Here is a 7,748-nt window from a genome sequence, read left to right as displayed (position 1 = left end):
TACAACAATTGTACATTCCTGTCTGGCGTAAAAATAAAAAAGGGAAGGTGGCTCAACCGTGGCTATCAAGGGAAATCAGGGATAGTATTAACGCCAAGGAAGTGGCATACAAATTGGCCAGAAATAGCAGCGAACCCGGGGACTGGGAGAAATTTAGAACTCAGCAGAGGAGGACAAAGGGTTTGATTAGGGCAGGGAAAATGGAGTACGAGAAGAAGCTTGCAGGGAACATTAAGGCGGATTGTAAAAGTTTCTATAGGTATGTAAAGAGAAAAATGTTAGTAAAGACAAACGTAGGTCCCCTGCAGTCAGAATCAGGGGAAGTCATAATGGGGAACAAAGAAATGGCGGACCAATTGAACAAGTACTTTGGTTCGGTATTCACTAAGGAGGACACAAACAACCTTCCGGATATAAAAGGGGTCAGAGGGTCTAGTAAGGAGGAGGAACTGAGGGAAATCTTTATTAGTCGGGAAATTGTGTTGGGGAAATTGATGGGATTGAAGGCCGATAAATCCCCAGGGCCTGATGGACTGCATCCCAGAGTACTTAAGGAGGTGGCCTTGGAAAAACCGGATGCATTGACAGTCATTTTCCAACATTCCATTGACTCTGGATCAGTTCCTATCGAGTGGAGGGTAGCCAATGTAACCCCACTTTTTAAAAAAGGAGGGAGAGAGAAAACAGGGAATTATAGACCGGTCAGCCTGACCTCAGTAGTGGGTAAAATGATGGAATCAATTATTAAGGATGTCATAGCAGCGCATTTGGAAAATGGTGACATGATAGGTCCAAGTCAGCATGGATTTGTGAAAGGGAAATCATGCTTGACAAATCTTCTGGAATTTTTTGAGGATGTTTCCAGTAAAGTGGACAAAGGAGAACCAGTTGATGTGGTATATTTGGACTTTCAGAAGGCTTTCGACAAGGTCCCACACAAGAGATTAATGTGCAAAGTTAAAGCACATGGGATTGGGGGTAGTGTGCTGACGTGGATTGAGAACTGGTTGTCAGACAGGAAGCAAAGAGTAGGAGTAAATGGGTACTTTTCAGAATGGCAGGCAGTGACTAGTGGGGTACCGCAAGGTTCTGTGCTGGGGCCCCAGCTGTTTACATTGTATATTAATGATTTAGACAAGGGGATTAAATGTAGTATCTCCAAATTTGCGGATGACACTAAGTTGGGTGGCAGTGTGAGCTGCGAGGAGGATGCTATGAGGCTGCAGAGTGACTTGGATAGGTTAGGTGAGTGGGCAAATGCATGGCAGATGAAGTATAATGTGGATAAATGTGAGGTTATCCACTTTGGTGGTAAAAACAGAGAGACAGACTATTATCTAAATGGTGACAGATTAGGAAAAGGGAAGGTGCAACGAGACCTGGGTGTTATGGTACATCAGTCATTGAAGGTTGGCATGCAGGTACAGCAGGCGGTTAAGAAAGCAAATGGCATGTTGGCCTTCATAGCGAGGGGATTTGAGTACAGGGGCAGAGAGGTGTTGCTACAGTTGTACAGGGCCTTGGTGAGGCCACACCTGGAGTATTGTGTACAGTTTTGGTCTCCTAACTTGAGGAAGGACATTCTTGCTATTGAGGGAGTGCAGCGAAGATTCACCAGACTGATTCCCGGGATGGTGGGACTGACCTATCAAGAAAGACTGGATCAACTGGGCTTGTATTCACTGGAGTTCAGAAGAATGAGAGGGGACCTCATAGAAACGTTTAAAATTCTGACGGGTTTAGACAGGTTAGATGCAGGAAGAATGTTCCCAATGTTGGGGAAGTCCAGAACCAGGGATCACAGTCTAAGGATAAGGGGTAAGCCATTTAGGACCGAGATGAAGAGAAACATCTTCACCCAGAGAGTGGTGAACCTGTGGAATTCTCTACCACAGAAAGTAGTTGAGGCCAATTCACTAAATATATTCAAAAGGGAGTTAGATGAAGTCCTTACTACTTGGGGGATCAAGGGGTGTGGCGAGAAAGCAGGAAGGGGGTACTGAAGTTGAATGTTCAGCCATGAACTCATTGAATGGCGGTGCAGGCTAGAAAGGCTGAATGGCCTGCTCCTACACCTATTTTCTATGTAGTAATATGTCCCAAGGCGCTTCACAGGAGCGTTATCAAAAATAATTGGACACTGAGCCACATAAGGAGAAATTAGAGGCAGGGTTTGCTGTTGTGGTTTGATATTGTCTGAAACTCCATGAAATCGGTCAAAGAGGTAGTTTTTAAGGAGAGGGAGGTGGAGAGGTTTAGGGGGGGAATTCCAGAGTTCAAAGGCAACTAAAGGCACGGGCACCAATGCTGGAGCGATTAAAATCAGGGATGCACAAGAGGCCAGAGTTGGAGGAACACAAAGTTCTCGGAGGGTTGTAAGGCTGGAGGAGGTTACAGAGATAGGGAGGGGGACGAGGCCATGGAGGGAATTGAAAACAAGGATGATGATTTTTAAGTTGAGATGTTGCCGGACCGGGATCCAACGTAGGTCAGCGAGCACAGGGGTGATGGGTGAACGGGACTGGGTGTGAGCTAGGACACGGATCAGCGAGCACAGGGGTGATGGGTGAACGGGACTTGTTACAAATTAGGACACGGGCAGCAGAGTTTTGGACGAGCTGCAGTTTACGGAGGGTGGAAGATGGGAGGCCGGCCAGGAATACGTGGAATAGTCGAATCAAGAGGTAACAAAGATATGGATGAGGGCTTCAGCAGCAGATGAGCTGAGGTGGGGACGGAGTGGGGAGATGTTACGGAGGTGGAAGTAGGCGGTCTTGGCGATGGATCGGGTATGGGGTCGGAAGCTCAACTTGGGGTCAAATACCACACCAGGGTTGCGAAGGGTCTGGTACATCCTCAGATAGTTTCCAGAGAGAGAGAGATGGAGTCAGTGTCTAGCAATTGATTGCCAAAACTACAGCTTTTATAATTTGGGATTCCTTCTACCATGAGTTATATACTTTATAACTTAAAGCTGTACATTTTATAGCTACGGTTCACATACATTTTATAAATCCTGATAATTACAGGCCAGTGGTACTCAAGAGTTCTTTGGGGAGGTAACAGACATGGTAGTGGGGGGGAAACACAGGGATGTAGTTCGGAAAGCCTTGGACAAGGTACCACATGGGAGATTATGAGAGAAAATTAAGGAGTATGGAATTTCTTCTTAGGCGGGCCCTCGCATCGAGGATGACATGCTTCCACACCAAAAAGGAATGAGTTCACAGGTGTTTCAATGAAGGAGCTAAAATTCCAGGTCTCAAACTATATGTTGAAGGGTGGAAGGTGCCTGTGCGTGGATTTTTTTAACGTGGGGTAGCTGTTACACACCAGCCACCACATGGGCTTGACAGAGCTAGGTCTTGGTCCAGTGGTGTAGAATTTACCAATATCTCGCAAAGATTCCAGCTACCTTTCCCCTGCAGAGGAGAAGAATCCCTTTCTGGACTTTTAAAATGGAAGGAAAACTTTGGGACACAAATGAATTTTAAAGGGGCAGACGAGGCCTGCAGGGGATAAAAGGGGGTGCATTCATGGAGCCCCCCCCACCCCCAGTGTTTGGACTCATAGGAAAGGGAATTTAATTTGGAACTATCTACCAGAAAGTTTGAAATCCTAAAGTGCACATGGGAAGAAACTACGAACTTTAATCGAATTTGGGATTTTTAAAAGGTGTATGTTGGGTCTGCAAGAAAAGAGGTGGCGTCAATATTTAAAGGGCCAGTTTGGACATTGGAACTAATCAAATTGTCTGGGAACTGTATACCCTCGAAACTTGCCCCTTGAAAACATTAGCATTTAAACAATCAACGATGGAAGAAACATTTATCACCGCACCCGGAGGACCCAAATGTCACATACATATTCCAACACCTTTTCAACAGGCATAGAAATATCTAGCTCAGGCCAGACTAGCACAATGGAGAGCTCACCAACTTCGAAAAGCCTATTAATGCCAGATTAAAACCACTTAATCAAGTTTCAGTTAGCTGGCTGAAAAATCAAAACAAAGAACTGAGCTAGATTTGATGGAAGATAAAGAAGCCTGTTTTAGTATAATTGAAGTCTGTTCTGGCAGTTAGGTGTGCTTCAAGAGACACTATTAAGTTAGCAGTCTCGTTGCATAAGTTCTACACTAGCCTCGAAAAGTGGGATCCCGAAACATCGGCGAAAGGAATCTCTAAAACCCAGAAGGACAGCACCACAACAGCAAACAGGCTGTCAAAACTATTGGAAAGTTGCGGGCCATCACGACCAACCCAACAGTCAACCGGAACCAACCCGACAAAACCGAAGAAAAACCGAAGATTTTTCCATTCTACAAGCTGGTCCTACGCTACCAAGGGGTACAGACTACAGAACGTGAACAACTAAGGCGAACCCTGGAGTTGGAACTGTCAAAAAGGGGATTGGTGAGCATAGCCCCTGAATCCCCCAGAGCTATAACTTCGTTAGTATGGGGAATTGGGAGGAGGGAGGCTGGGATAACTTGTGCAAATGTATCTGCATTCTCCTTTTTACCCCATTTAGAGTTTAAGCTGTATTCTTTTCCCCACAGACTGTAATTGGACAATTTATTCAATGTGTTGTACCCTTCAGTGTGTATTGGTCCGTGTGTGTTATTAAAGGTGTGCCTTTTTTACTTCTTTTTTAAACACAATAAAGCCATACCTACTTCCTACCTTGAAACCGATTGTTTGTCCAAGTCTGTCACAGTCCCTTCATACTTCCAGTGTCTGGAACCAAGGGTGTGGGAGCGATTCAGAACGGCTCATATAAGGGTCAGAAGAGAAATCTGACCCCCCTGCAAACCACCCCTTATAGTGGCAAGGATTAACCAAGACTGAAGACCAAGCTCTGCTGCATGGACCGAGCGCGCGCACATGTCAGTGTGGGCTGGCCCGTGCTGCCCCTGGGATTAGGATAGCTAACGTGATTGAAAATTGGGTTAGAATAGAGAAAACATAGTCGGTGTTAAGGGCAGTATTTCTGGGCTGTTGGAAGTAAGTTCTGGGACTACCTCTGTTCAGTGTACATCAATGATTTTGATAAAAGCCTAGAGGGAGTAGTGTTGAAAATTGCAGATGGTACCATGAGATATTCATTTAATTCTTTAGAAGACCAAAGGAAGCTGCAAAGAGATAATGTTATGATGGACAAATGAGCTAAAAAGTGACAGATGGAATTCAGCAAGTGTGAAAAAATAACTGGGAGCTGAGCGAATTTCAAAGTTGCTGTTGAATCTGCTCCCACCGCCCTTTCAGGCAGTGTGTTCCAGATCACAACAACTCGCTGCGTAACAAATATTCTCCTCAATCTCCCTCTGGTTCTTTTGCCAATTGTCTTAAATCTGTGACCTCTGGTTACCGACCCTCCCGCCACTGGAAACCGTTTCTCATTTATCTAGAGAAGATGTTTCCACTTGTGGGGGAGACCAAAACTAGGGGCCATAAATATAAGTTAGTCACTAATAAGTCCAATATGGAATTCAGGAGAAACTTCTTTACCCAGAGCGTGTGGAACTCACTGCCACAGGGAGTGTTTGAGGCGAATAGCGTAGATACATTTAAGGGGAAGCTGGATAAACACACGAGGGAGAAAGGAATAGAAGGGTATGTTGATGGGGTGAGATGAAGAGGGGCGAGAGGAGGCTGGTGTGGAGCATAAACACTGACACGGACCTGTTGGGCCGAATGGCCTGTCTCAGTTTGGCCGTACGTTTTCTGTCATTCTCTGTATACTCTGGATGGAAGGTGGGCTCAGTGCTGTGAAAGAGCAGAGGGATTTGGGGGACCGGGGTCAGAGGCAACATTCCTGCTAAGTCATGCAGCCACGCAGCAGCCTTTGCATGGAAGAAACCGTGCATGCGTGAAAATTTGAATGGGCCGTGCAGCCAGTTAAAGGGACCGCGGACGGAAAAAAAATTAAGAGGGAATATTAGTCGCAGGACATTAAAGGCAGCACCTCAGGTTGGTAAGGCCGTGAAAAAAGCTAATGGAATTCTAGGTTTTATCACAAGGTATAGAATATAAAAGCCAAGAGGTAATGATGAGCCGATATGAAACAACTGTGTATTTATATAGCACCTTTATCGTAGTAAAACGTCCCAAGGCACAGCGGTGTTATACGACAAAACAGATAAACTTGACACCAAGCCACACAAGAAATTACGGCAAAGTGAACGAGGCAGGTTTTAAGGAGCATCTTAAAGGAGGAAAGAGAGGTAGAGAGGCGGAGAAGTTTAAGGAGGTTCGGGCTGTAGCAGATGAAGGTACAGCCACCAATGGTAGAGCGATTATAATCAGGGATGCTCAAAGGGACAGAACTTGAGGAGCGCAGACATCTCCTCGGATGGAGAGGCTGAAATAGATTAGAGAGATAGGGAGAGGCAAGGCCATGGAAACCTTAGCAAGACCCGAGTCTTCTATTCATACCCTTCTAAAGCCTCAATATCCTTCCTATAGTGCGGAGCCCAATTCTATACACAAGACTTCACTATAGGAAGGATATTGAGGCTGTAGCAAGGTATGAACGGAAGAGTACAAATATGAAGAAAGATTTTAAAATATTGCAGCTCTTTTCATTAGAACACATTATGGGGGTGATATGGTAAAAGTGCTTAAAATTACAAAAGTATGCGACAGGGTTGATAGAAAAAGGTTGTTTCCAGTAGTTATGGGGTCATAGTTATAAGATTAAATGTCAAGAGATTTAGAACAGAGGGCAAGGGACACTTCTGTACACAGGGAGTTGTGAATCTGTGGAATTCACTTCCAGGCTCAGTGATAGAGGCAGAAACCATGTCAACATTCAAGATTAGATTGGATAGATGAAAGCTACAGGCCTCGACAACATCCCATTTGTAGTGCTGAAGACTTGTGCTCTAGAACTAGCTGTGTTCCTAGCTAAGCTGTTCCAGCATAGCGGCAACACTGCCATCTACCCGACAACATTGCCCAGGAATGTCCTACAGGCAAAAAGTAGCACAAATCCAACCCAGGTAATTATCATCCCATCAGCCTGCTCCCAAACATCAGGAAAGTGGGGGGAAGGAGTCATCAACAGTCCTATCAAGGGGCACTCACTCATCAATGCTGTGTGGGTTCCGTCAGGACCACTCAGCCCCAGCCTTGGTCCAACCATGGACACAAGAGCTAAATTCCAGAGGCGAGAGCGACTGCCCTTGACATCAAGGCAGCATTCGACCGAGTGTGACACCAAGGAGCCCTGATAAAGCTGAAAACACTCCAATGTCTGTAAAGTGCTCGACACCATCCAGAACAAAACAGTCTGCTTCATCGGCATCCCACCCACCAGCTTTAACATTCACTCCCTCCACCACCAGTGTACCATGGCTGCAGTCTGTACTATTTATGGGATGCTCCCAAACATGCAACCTCCACCACCTAAAAGGACAAGGGCAACTGATGCATGAGAACACCATCACCTCCAAGTCACACACCATCCTGACTTGGACATATATCATCGCTCCTTCATAGTCGCTAGGCTGAAACCCTGACCCAACAACATTTTGGGGTACCTTCACCACATGAACTGCAGCTCACCGCCACCTTCTCAAGGGCAACTAGGGATGGCCAATAAATGCCAGCTTTGCCAGCAACGCTCGCAACCCAAAGAATCATATATATGTTTTAAGTTAATCTGACAACAAATCTAAGGGTTTGATTTGATAGAACAGTAATTCAAAACTATAGCAACAGTAACAATGCTGCGTCCTTGAATGA

Source organism: Pristiophorus japonicus, chromosome 12 (genome assembly GCF_044704955.1).
Source record: "Pristiophorus japonicus isolate sPriJap1 chromosome 12, sPriJap1.hap1, whole genome shotgun sequence".
In the NCBI taxonomy this organism is placed as follows: Eukaryota; Metazoa; Chordata; class Chondrichthyes; family Pristiophoridae; genus Pristiophorus; species Pristiophorus japonicus.
The sequence above is the reverse complement of the archived record's forward strand: the minus strand, read 5'-3'. Positions refer to the sequence as shown.